The following is a 13,309-nucleotide window of genomic DNA, read 5'->3' as shown; positions in this document are numbered from 1 at the left end:
GCCAGCGTTTTTAAAGAGACAGAGTCCCAATTTCAAGGTTTTAAATATAGAAGTGAAAGTCATATTTGACATGTGCAGCATTTTTGTAACAACTGAAGGTAACATAGTCATCTCATTGTGCTATAAAATGGTATAATGTGCCTGTAAAACACATGCTACCCTTTTTAAAAAACAAAATGTTTTCTCTTCATGACCGAAAGGAAAACTTTCCGTCCATATTAATGTTATGGCATAGAGACTACATGTCTTCTCTGCAAAACATCACAAGGTGAACGTCGGTTTTCAAGTTTTGCCACAGATTTTTAATTGTATTTAGGTCTGAAACTTTGACTATGCCATTTTAACACATGCATAAGCTCTGATCTAAACGACTGTATTGTAGCTGTGGTTGTGTGGTTAGGGTCATTGGAAGAGGAAGAAGCTTTTGGAGGCATCCATCTATCTTTCCGTCAACTCCAACCAGCTTCCCCATGTCTGCAGAAGCAAAACCTCTCCACATCATGATGCTGCCATCACCATGTTTCAACAAACCTTCCAGATTTCTTTCTGCAATAAGGCCAGATTTTTGGAAATTGTGAGGAGTTGTAGGTCTGCAGCTGATCCATGTTCACATGTGTACTGAACCTAATGCTGCTTAACAAGGCTGAGTGAAAATGTGCCCAATTGTTAAAATCTGAAGATGTGAAAAAATCTTAAAAACATTGCACCATATTTCTTCCACTTTAAGTAAAAAAGAAAGTAGTAGGAACATTTTAGTAAAGCACTGTGTATGATATAATGTCTAGGAGAACTGAAGAACTTTGTAAACTGAGCCTAACGGAGATTAATGTTTCATGTTTTCAGATTTTTATTACCTCTGTAAATCACACCCAGTGAAATCTGCTGGTTGTCCATCTGTCCAACATCCATTTTCCTCTTCTTGTAACTCCAATCCTGAAAATATGTGTCTCCTGCTTTGATGTGCTACTCTGAAAGAGAGCAGGTTCGCCAGTCTGGTAGCACAAGAGCCAATGACCACTTACAGTTACTTATGCAAGCAGAATGAGGGAAAAGGGTTTGGCAAAGGAGCTTGAGTTTGAGAAATATTAAATATCTTCACTTAGGCATTAAATCCAGAAGATGTTAATGTAGGTAGACGCAGAGGTGTGGAAGAATAAACCAGAAAAGAACGTTTTTTTTACCAGGTCCTAAAAGTCACTAAAACAAAGCAGATTTCAGGATTTAAAAGAAAAAAGTTTGACATTGTGGGGATTTCAACAAAAGCAAAAGTGTTATTGTAGTTTTTGTTTGTAGATTGAACGCCTCTGCTGCCTGAATGGGGCTGGTGCAGGATGTTCAATAAATACCCCAAAACCATGAGCAGCAACACAAAGCTGTAAATATCACCAAATCACAGACATTTCCTCAATGTCTTACCTCCTTTAATACAGGATGCCACAGAGTAAACTCATTTCTTATTGTATTTATTTCCAAATTTAAATGCTAGGGGTTCCTTAAGTTAACATGAAGACTGTTTCCTGTACAGAACAGTAAAGCGAAAAAATAAAACAGCTAAACCAAAAAGATTTAAATTAATTAAAAGACAAAACAAAAGTTCACTTAGCAAAAATATAAACAAACTTATTTGTTGTGGACCTTTCATAAACAGCAATATTGTTTTTCCTAATAAGCAATATTTACAAACAAGCAACTATTTCTGACCACAAAGAAACAAAAATAGTTAATTTAAAATTTTTTCTTATCCATTAGGGGTTAAGAAAACAAAAAAAACGTCCGTGCTTATCTCTTCTGAAGAACTTCTGTGGTGTTCTGGAGAGAAATGTGGGAGATGAAGTGACAAGAAAAAAGTCATGTTTAAGTTATAAAGATCTTTGCTGACAACTTTAGCTCAAAAAAGCCCATAATATTTAACATTCTACCTTAATCGTCGTGTCTGGGATCACCATTTGTTGAAGTATTAAAACCCTTGTGTTTGTTTCTGATTGAGGAGATAAAGGTGATTCCTCCCTGGACATTTATTAGAGCAGGGAGTACAGGGTGAAGGAAAGGCCAATCCCAGGCTGGAAAAGGCCAGATCCAATATTCCGACGTCAGTTATGTACCTTCAAATGGAGTCAAACTAGATTAGACATTAGTTCCTGCCACAAATAGATATAAATAGATAGAAGTCGTCTTTTCTCTGCCGTTGAAAGATTAACTGGTCTGGTCTGACTGAGCTGCTTGTGTTGAGTAGCAGCTCAATCTCCAAATATTCCTGTTCTTAGGAACCGATACTTAGAAAACCACTCATACTCCAATTTGTTGAAATTAAAATTAGGTACAAAACAAAGTACTTGTATAATAAATGTTTTGTTTTTTCTTTAATTTGATGTTTTATTTGTGTTGACTCTTGATAGTTCCTTTTTAGACCAAAAAACTGAAACCTTCAGTTTTGTTTCTTTTCAGCTGAAGTTTTTGCACTGATTTGTTCTATTCATGCACTCAACATTTGATTGGGTTCAAGTCTGCTGGTGACATCTTAATGTAGAGCTGTACATCATCTGTGCAGCTATGGTAACTAATGATTTGATATAGTCTGCAGAACCTTGAGGTACCCCGCATGGAATTGTTGACAGATTTAATGAAAAGTTTCATATTGACAGAAAGAAGTCTCTGCTCTTTCAGTAAGACTCAAATCACTTAAGTCCTGTACCAGAGAGTCCAACTTGGCTCTCCAGTCATTTTTGTAATATTTCATGCTCAATAGTGTCAAAAGCTGTGCTGAGGTCCAACAGAACCAGCACTGCGGTTCTGTTGGTCTGTATTTATGTCGACGTCATCAAACACTTTGACGAGGGCAGTCTCAGTACTCTGGTGAGTCGACTGAAAGACGACAAAGCAGTTGGTCATTGTTTAAAAAAAAAACTATTTAACTGTTAAAGCGACTTTTTTGAATAATTGTGCTGTAGGATTTGAGGATGGACATTGGTCTGTTATTCTGCAGTTGGGTTAACCAGCGGTTTGATAACTGCTGTTTTTATGTTTGTAATTGGGATCTTCTGTTTGCTACCATAATGAAGCAAATGTTGTTGTTAGGAACAAATGTTGGCTTTGCCACCTTAACATGTTTATACCCATAATAGTGAGAAAGCTGAAAGAATCTGCCACACTTTAAAGTCGGTATTGAAGCAAGTAAAAGCAACTTAGGCACATCTGTTTGCAAAACGTAAACCCAGCATGAAAGACCTGAATATCTGGAGAGGAGCATCGGATGAGCGAAGCTGAGCTGCCAACAACTTAACTCTTCTTCTTTAGACGACACACAATGTAACTGTATTGAACTGAATATTTACATCCTAATTAGAGATGGCCACTCTGATATTGATATCTCTATTGGTCCTGATATGTGTAACATTATGCTTCATTATTTATTTCATAATATATTTAGAATTCCTAATTGTTCTTTCAGAACCAGTAGAAAGAAAATTTGTTGCAGATCTTGTTAGGTTTGACCAAGGCAGTCAACATATTGTTTTGTCAATATGTTGACTACAGAATGAATTAAAGTTGTTATTTTTATATATTTGACCAAACTTGTGAAACTATTAGTGTTTTTAAGTGTGATGTGCTGGTGCAGAGTTAGCAAAGGCATTTGTAATTTAGTACATTTTGTCTGTGTTTTAAAAAAGAAACATTTTAAGTGAATTCAGCACTGCTTTTATGTATTGAATCGGTATCAGTCGATACCAAACCTCAGACATCAGTATCGGTATTGAAAGTGAAAAAAGTGCTTCGGTGCATCCCTCATACTAATATCCGAATACCAAATATTTGGCATCTGGACCTGAAAAATTTCCTGAAATTTAGATTTTGCTGATGGAGATAAAAATATGTTTTAGTAAATTTCTTAAGTAATCAAGTTGCCATATTCCTTTATTCTGAAGGATATTTGGTGATTTTGTTTGTGAAGCGAATGTCTGATGGAAATGGCCATATGTGCAAAATCTTTGATAGGTAAGAAACAAGACTCTCTTTATATGTAAAATATTGTAATTTAAGTCAGATGTTTTTACATCTTGGAATATATGTGTAAGATGTTCTTGGTGTTATCGAGTCCAAAATAATTATAGAAAATAAAGCAAGCTTGTTCCAGAAAAAAGGCAGAATTTAAATTGAAGAAGCATGCAATAGGGCTGCAGAATGCATAATCTACATGCACATTTTGTTTCCATTCTTCAGTCTAAACTGTCAATCTTTAACAGAAAACAGAGTTCAAAGTGACCGGGAGGGGCACAGTTTCCTCTTAAAATGTTTGGAGATTAGTCTGATCTGAGCAAGTCGACCAAAACGAGATTTGCAAACATGAAAACAATCACCTTCCTGTTCAAAGCAAAGCATGCCATGCACTGCTGCAAACCATCCTCTGAGAAGTTTCTCCGTTTTCACATCTCCACCGTCCCCATCTGAAATGTTAACATTTGTGGCGTGAGTGTGTCACAGCAGACTTCGCTTTGAGGTCTTAAAAGGAACAAGCACTTTTCTAATTGTCAGCTCTTGCTCCCACAGCACATTAATCTGGGCAGTGCAGCCAAGGATTAGATCCAAACAGAGGGGAAGTCCCTGCCGAACACACACACACACATACACACACACACGCACACACACACACACACGCTTGAATATGCCTAAGCATGTACACCGTAAGCATCCAGTTCATGCATATGTGAGGACACAATACACACATATAATATTGGTTCCAGTGCGCCTGCTAATGAGAAGCAGCTTTTCTAACCACTCACATTATGTGACATCATGGAGTCTCACTGTATTAAGTCTGTTAACATTTAGGAATATAAGTGAGTCAAGTCAGGAACCGTCAGTAAGCTGCAGGCGGGCGGCAGGGTGGCCTTGTGGTTACAGCAACCACCTTGTAACTGAAAGGTCAGGATGCCTTCAATGGCCCCAGATGTCCATCAAATTTAATTGAGGCCAAAAGCCTTTATGCACAGTAAGAGGCTCGAAATGTCAGATGAACACCAAATGTGCAAATGATATGCTTTGGCATTTGACTCCAGCTTGAACAAAAATCAAGCTTTTATTGGTCAGCTCTTTGACTCCTATGGTTGTGAAATAGATTGAGAGCAAAGTAGGTGTTTGCTTTCTGACTATCTCAGCTGCAGGCATCTCGGATAGACAAGTTCTTGTAAATTGTTGTTTTAAACGATTATTTTAGTAATCAGTGAATCTGTCATGACAGGATTTGGTACCATCGTCACAAACACAGAAACATTTATACACACCAGCCATCTGTTGCAATTGGGATGGGAGGAAATGTATTTTTTGCTTCGTCCGTAAAGCCACACTGAGCATCAGCTACAGCAGCCAGCTGTTGTCTTATCTGCACGAGTCTCTGCCACACACTTCACCCTAAACCGAAACGTGCTGTGAATTTGGCATCTAGGCAGCATCTCCATGAGGAGAAGGGTCGTCCTATTCCATGCATCATGCTAGTCATTTTACGGATGCCTATTGATCCCCCGAAAACAATAAAAACCTGAAAATCAATTAATAAAATCCCACTGGACCAATCATAAGAGGCTGCTAGCATTTGGCATTCGTGAATAAAGCACAGGCATAAGAGTGTAACATAAATCACCCGGCTGGAGCACGAGCCGCTAAACAGTCGAACTTCACCTAACAAAACTTTGAGGAAGATCATTTGTCTCAAAAAATTTTAATAATCAAGGTACTCAAATTGTTCAAAGCATCTTAATGTAAACTGGTAGCTTGTTGTTTCAAAGTCATCAATAGACAGTTTGGCTTAAAATTTAGTAATTTTATTTTTTTTCAATCTGAGTTTCAGTTGCTGGTATAACGATGGAAAGAAAAGACAACAAACCGTGGTACTTAAAGGTTCGGAGCGTTCGGAAGAGCAGCAAACAAAAGAAAAAATTACCCACAAGTAAGTAGTAATAGGCTGATAAGACATGGTGGAGGAGCCCAATCTGCTGCACTTAAAAGCTTTCAAGCAGATTCTGCATAATAAAACCAGGCTACATGCAGCAGGATTTTACATTTTTGATCCAGATAGCTGAGATTCTAATCTAAGCAGGTATGAAAGTATCCACTTATCTTGTAAAAACAGAGATGGAAGGAAACACCTAAGCATCCCTTGAGTGCTGCAATACCCAAATCAATCAATCAATCAATCAATCAATCAATCAATCAATCAATCAATCAATCAATCAATCAATCAATCAATCAATCAATCAATCAATCAATCAATCAATCAATCAATCAATAATCTTATAATGACAGAAAACAGTAAAAACCGTGCAAGTCGCGTACATTAAATCCTTTTTACGCTCCAGTAAATCTGTGATTTAAAATTCAAAATACCCATTTGCTCAGAAAGAAGTATTGGGAGGAAATATTACGTGGAAAAACATTTTATTTTTTCAAGAGATTAGGTCCAGGCGTGTCCATTTTTTTCACAAAGTCAATTATGCAATTAGGATTCTGTGTTGAGATCCGTTTTGTAAAGCAAATCTGCCCTTGCGCTTAGGCGACTTGCTTCACTATTGGACGGCCCTAATGCCATTACAGGACACATGCAAAAAATAAATAATAATCCTTGTTTACATATGGATGACAGGCACAATCCCAGGTAGAACAAAACTGTTTGTTCCTGCAGTTTCTCACCATAAAGTTCTTTCCAATAAGAAAAAAAAATAGAAATCAAATCCGAAGTCTAAAGGTTTTTCTAACTTGATAAATAACTCTTCCTCTGTTCCAATGTTTGCAATTTCTCTAAGACTCAGACACATTTATGGCTAGAACATAGACGTCAATGTCAAAATTTAAAGGGGCAAGCTTCGGGTTGTTGACACGGAGTGACCCATATGTATTCCTGTCAGCCTTCACACACAGCTGCGCTCAAATCTGGCAACCAGCAAACTCTGCAATAAACATATTGATGGATTCTACAGCGGCCAAAATAACCACAGGACCTCGCATTGTTACCTCCTGCTTTCTCCCTATGGAGTCCTCCCTCAGGCTTGTTTAACTCATCCATGTTAATTTATTGCTTTTGCATAAAACAGAAATGTGTGTAATCTGTAGCAGATCTGCACTTAATTCAAAGGCTGAATTTGCAAAGGAGAGTTGATGGAAATAGACCTGTTGGTGAATTACACAGTAGATTTCTAATCAAAGAGGAAATATCAGCAAATAAAACTCTCAAATGTAAATACGGGACAGAAAACTTAGTGGTAGTTTGACATGTGAAAATTTTAAATATGTCTGCTCACTCAGTCCTTTTTCCATGACTGGCAACAATAAAAGAAGTACAGAGTGAACATTTTCAAAGATCATCTAAGCAGAAAATTCAACTGAGATTTGTGAAAGCAAAAAGATTTAGCTTGGTTTTTTGTTGTTGTTTTTTTTTTGTTCATTTTTATTTGTCGTCTGCCAGTAGAGGATCTCTGTGGACATTTTCAGATTCTTAAATGGAACCAATAATCGGCCTCATCAAACTTTCTCCCTGTATTTTTATCCAATGTAATTAGAAACAGCAAAGTCATATTTTCTGAGGAAAAACAGCTGAAATAGACGCTGTGGGGGCAAGTTGTTAGAATCTAACCGTAGACGGACTTGACATGACAGACGATTTTCTTAGAATAATATTTTGACAGCTAAATTAATGTTTAATTCAACATTTCTAGCACTGTCTTGGTTGCCAGTTTGTTAGGTTTCCAAACAACTGCTCTTAGTCTTCTAGCTATCTCACTTTCTTTCATATTTCTCAACTTTAGGCATGAAAATGAACAGAGCGAAACACCACTGCAATGGAAAAGTTGTACCTTGCCCTTTAAAAATGCACTGAAGTTGATTGGAAACATGTCACATGTTACTGGGTTCGTCGCTATACAAATACTTTACATAAATTTTTTTTGCTTTAAAGACATAACATGACTTTTCACCACTAGACTCATTAATGAAAAACATTTCTTTTGTTTGACTTTAAACAATGAAACATAGAATGTGAGTTGTTGCAGCTGTGTAAAGAATGGCGTGCACATGAACTGAAGCTAACCCTCACATAACAGCTATAATAGCCTTGCTCTGGTTTAATGATGAGTTACTCTGTGATTATTGTTTAGCCTGCCTAAAATAACTTTTAAAACAGGTGCAGCGCTATCAGACACTCATATTTGTGGACGCATTCCGGAGCAGACAAAGCTGGAGGTGTAAGGCTTTGAAAAGGAAAAGGGTACACAGCACAATCAGTCCTGAAGACGGATAGAGACAGCCCGGGGGGGAAAAGCTGTTTGCACTAAATCTAATTAGCTTTGTTCTTTGAGTCAGTCTTCACAGTGTTTGTTAAAGGCAGATTCACAAAAAACAACATCCAGTTCACCACAGGGGCAATGCTCAGTTCGATTCTCTGCTTCGGTTTCCTTCGGGTTGATACTGAGAAAGCGGAAACATGAAAGATTCAATTATGGTTTCAGTGATTATATTTAATTATATCATGACTAATCATTTCCAGCAGCAATTGAGGTCAGGGAAAGCCAGGGCATTAGAAGGAACGGTGCAGACAGCTTCATCTCTTAATTAATTTTCCAACCATCATCTTCTCTTTAAATAAAATGTGGTAAAAATTCACTGGTGGCTTAATGCAGGTAATAATTTAAGTGGCCCAACAGTAACAAATGAAAGACCTCCAACAGATTGATTTTCAGTTCGGTAATTAAAAGGTTTGATAGACAGAAATAAACACGGACAAGGAAGGTTATGATTAGGCCTGTAAAGATTTTGATAGTTGTCTTTTCTTTTGGGATCAAATGCGACTATATTTAAAAATCTGAATGTTGTGATGGAAAAGTGCACATATAAAGTTTGGAAATGAAGTAAGTCCAGTCAGACCTCCATACTGTAATATGTTACAATATGGCCAATTAGTGCCACCGTGGTCATTGAACCAGCGTTTGGTAGCTTTGCCAGTGTGAGCCAAGTCCTGCTAGAAAATGAAATCATACTCTCCAAAAAGCTTGTCAGCAGAAGGAGGCCGGAAGAATAAAATGTCCTGGTAGATCACTGCATTGACTGTGGACTTCAGAAGATCCAGTGGACCAACATCCGATGACCTGGGATCCCAAATCATCCCTAACTGCACGTACTCAGGTGTAATGTGGGTCCACTGTCTGCAGATGGTTGAGATTTCTCAGTTGAACATATAGATTTCCCACATTTCCCACATCTCCCTTATTTCCACTTGTCCCCTTGTCCTCATCCAGGGTTTGAGCCATTTCCTTCAATGCATTTTTTGGTGTCTGAAAGTCCTTATCTGGACAATTTCATCCACTTGATGGCAGCGATTCTCAATTTTATCAGCTCAAAAGATTTGTTTCCTGCCAAGCAGTTTATTATGCGACACTAACTGTGTGTACACAGGTATAAAAATTTGCGATGTCCGATACATGCGTACCTGTGAGCGGCAAAGTACATCCCTCCCAATCCACAGCGCTGATTGGTGATGTAGTTGCATGATGAAAATAGTGTCATCTTGTTTGCTGTTCTCGAAATGGACCCAAACTATTTTGCAAACTGGTCAGAAGTTTGTTTCTGCATTTGTATGCAGAAATGTACTCTGACAACAATGCTGATAATTCCCTTCAACTAGTCCGTCTCAGCCATCTGGTTTTTGGATCCACAGGTGACACACATATTTTTACAGAAGCGTTTATCAGACAAATTACAAACATTTGTCTGATTTTTCACAACATGGATGGAAATGTCAAAGTTTGCATTTCCAAAAGAAATCCAAACTTTGAACAATTAAGCAGCACTCCAGTTCTTTGTCTACTTAATCTGGTGAGACACATCTGACAATGTCTTTGGTTCAGAAGTGGTTTGCGAACTGCAGCTTATGTTCTGGATACATCTCACTGCGGCTGAAGCCCAATCTGGGCTGTGCTTCGCAATTCATTCAAGGCTTTAATTTCTCTCTTGCAGGTTTTCCAACTCAGTTTTCCAGTTTTCATGCAGAACGTTGAGAACATCTAGCTTCTTTGACACAGACCTTTCATCTCCATTACTGTGCTGCACAACCGAAAGTCAGCAGTTTCCCCCATGATTGAGTGGACAATAAGATATTTCTGTGTAAAATCTGTTTATTATTCTCATGTATTGTAATTTTCTGAGAAATTTAATGCTGTATTTTCCAAAAGCTCTAACCCAAAATCTTAAAAATGAATCTAAATAAATGCTTGAAACAATGAGGATTTTGGTGTGAGTGTTTTTCTGTGTTAGTGTGACTTCACTTTGAGAGAGGATCTTTGCAGGGGAGCCCTTCTGGCTCTGTGCTGCCTGCACACCTGGGGTCAATCACCTCTTTAGGCGATTGGTGAATATAAGGAGCTACAAGATGGTTGGATGGTTAACTGTGATTGTAGACTTCAGTTCTCCAGAAACCTTTTGTGACTGTCTGTAGGGATATTTTTGTAACTTTTTATTGTGACTTTCTGTGAGTTGATGAGTCTCAAATACGACCTGTGTCTTTTCAGTCAATTCACATTCATTGGACCTCTACATCATTGATACTCGATAAATATTACTATGCTGCATCCATCATGACACAAATACTTCACCAGGTCCCAAAGCAAAGCCATTTTTTGCTAATCTAGAAGCATGTCGAGTGTCCAAATATATGCAACAAAGAAGGCATGTGGTGCAAGGAGGAGAAATCACATACCAAGAAGGCCATGCATAATTAACCGAAAAGTGTTTTCAAGAGAGGGAGGGACCCAAAATAAATCTTGAAAGACCTGACTATCGCCCTCTTTGTCCGACTCTTATCCAAATTTAGCTCCGCACACAACTAGAGGTTAATTCTTTTGACCCGGGACAAACTCTTTCCGCGTTATTAGGCATTTCTCCCGTTGACAGAAGCTTTCAAAGCCTGTTCGTTACAGAGCAGACATGTCAGAGAACGCACCAAGAATGCCAACTATCCCAATGAGGCAGCAGCTTCCTGTAGGTGGTCGACATGAGTCAATCCTTTACTGGATGCTGAAAGTCTTCGATGAAGTTATAGACCCAAATGAAGGCAAGATTGCATTCACTTAAATAGTGAGAGAGCATTGATGTTTCCGATAAAAACATTGTACATAATTAACCAACTAATAACTTAAAGTTTGACATATCTTCAAGATTTATTCCAGTTGGTACACTGGAAGAATTAGGGAGATGAAGAGTTTTAAAAAATAAACTTGACTTAATGCCTCCTCAGTTATTATAATTATCCTGCGATCTGCAGCTGACCACTAAGAACTTCCTGAAAAGCTCAGTTCTGCAGTGAGGTCAACCTAAGCAGCTGCATTTGCACTTATTTATGTTGTGGAAATAATCCCCTGAAGTTATGAAGCTCTTAATAGTTAGGTTTACTCTGGATGAAGCTTGGCTTGTTGCACGCTTCAGCAAAACCAATTTTAAAGACATTTTTCAGTTCCAGTAAAAACTCAGACTAATAAGAGTTGTTAGAGGCTGTCCACTGGTGAGACGGTTTTTCACAAAAGTACATTGACCACAGCTGGGTAATAAATATTGAATCATACACATTTAGTAATATGATTTTTAAAAAGATGAGAAAAAGCATAGTAATTCTTGCTGGTGCGTATTTAAGTCACTAGTTTTATTTCTGTTATAAATGAGTGCAAAACTTTCAGTGTCAAAAATATGCAATTTTACAATTGTGGTGTTTTCATTAAATAAGAAATGCAATTAAAATCACAGGTAAATAATTTTGTTCATGTGAAAAACATGCCGATCGTGTGATGCAAAAGAAAGTGTTTCCGTAGCAGTTCTGCAAAATAATTACATTTGGATCGGACTAAAAACCAAAACTTTAGAGTTATTTTTTTAAATTGACGTGTTTCCGTTAAGCCGATTTATTTTCAAAACATCAACTTGTGACTTTCTGGGTAAGGGAAACAAAGCTAATGACAGCAAGTAGAGCAATGATGCATCTTCAAGTATATCCTTAAAATATATCCTTAACGCAAGAATAAAAAAACTTGCATGTATTGGATCAAGGTTCAGCACGAGGGCAGAGGAAAGACAATTGTTTTGAATGAATAAAGAGGATCCAGTACCTCAAGGCCTTCTAAACGGCTCACACCTGTGACTGTGCTGCACTCACCATAACGGGGTGACATGAAACAGAACACTGGGCTCGTTGTAATTTGAAAGTTATTTTACAAACCATTATCGTAAATTTCCCTTTGAGGGCCCTTTCTTTAGTATCAGTTTATGATCCGCCAGTTGGCCCCCAGGGCAAGGGGAGCAGGAGGTGAGCCGAGCGTGCTCTCTGTGAGCTAAGTGGCAGCCTCGATGTGTCATGGGAAAGAAAACATGTCCCCTGTGGCCGGCCTGTTTAAGGTATCCCGTTTTTAAAGGCTGACTTCTCCCTTTAATGCCGACATCACAGGCTGGTCTGGCCCCCGAGCCAGTCACAAACAGGAAGTCTCTGCTAATCCTGGTCTTCCCTAATGACGCAGAGGAATTCTCAATGTTCCTATTGTCTTCCTGTATGTGCTTCCTTTAAACCTTTTAGCTCTGAACCTTTCCAAGACCAGGGCTTAAGACGCAAATAAAATCACAGACCTGAGCTTATGAATGAAAAAGATTTTTATACATCATCAAAGACACTTTGCGAATAAATGCTGTGGACTCGTAATTAAACAAATGCTTAATTCATTCCGAAGAAAAATGAAATGTTGTCATAACTCAAATCATCGCCGTACTTTTGAACGGCGATATTGTGGACGGGAAGGATCTGTGGTAGCAGTCAGTCTTACAACAAATTTGAAGAGGCCTCTGACCGAAGACTGCTGCCATGCAGACAGCCAAAAATCCGGGGACAAAGACGGCATTTCACAATAACATGCCTTGGTTGACAGGCTTTCGCTAGCACTGCTAATCCATCTAATTACCTTTTGATATTCCACTTTAAGGGTTAGAGTCAGAATATGAACAAAGTTTTGAACATGTTTATAATGAAAACATAGCTAATGATTTCTACTCCAGCGGTCAACAAAGTCAGTATCTGATGCCGCTAAGCACATTTGGGATGTGGTGAAACTTTATATTTGCTCCAAGGTGTGTAGCTGACAAAGCTAACCGTGCCAATATGTAAATGTGAACCAAAATCTCTGAGGAGTTTAATGAACACCTTGCTTAAGCCACGGAACCGTTTCTGAAAGCAATGTGTTCATAATTCAGTGGGCTGTAAGTGCAAATCCTTATGCTGGAGGGGAAAAAAAGCTAC

At 38.2% G+C, this 13,309-nt stretch overlaps 1 protein-coding gene and 1 long non-coding RNA gene across 3 annotated transcripts in view; one reads left to right on the top strand and one right to left on the bottom strand.

Moving 5' to 3' along the window:
* LOC129365932 (uncharacterized) overlaps positions 1–10,251 on the top strand; it is a 46,182-nt gene extending 35,931 nt beyond the window's left edge. For both annotated transcript variants that reach the window (XR_008606570.1, XR_008606569.1), the window contains exon 3: positions 9,997–10,251. This is a non-coding gene — a long non-coding RNA (uncharacterized LOC129365932). The remainder of the gene's footprint in view (positions 1–9,996) is intronic.
* cfap299 (cilia and flagella associated protein 299) overlaps positions 1–13,309 on the bottom strand; it is a 68,105-nt gene that overhangs the window by 28,813 nt on the left and 25,983 nt on the right. The gene's annotated exons all lie outside the window — the stretch shown is intronic.

The sequence above is a fragment of the Poeciliopsis prolifica genome, unplaced genomic scaffold, assembly GCF_027474105.1.
Source record: "Poeciliopsis prolifica strain line A6 unplaced genomic scaffold, Auburn_PproV2 SCAFFOLD014, whole genome shotgun sequence".
Lineage (NCBI taxonomy): Eukaryota > Metazoa > Chordata > Actinopteri > Cyprinodontiformes > Poeciliidae > Poeciliopsis > Poeciliopsis prolifica.
Note: the sequence above shows the minus strand (reverse complement) of the source record. Positions and strands in the feature narration are given on the sequence as shown.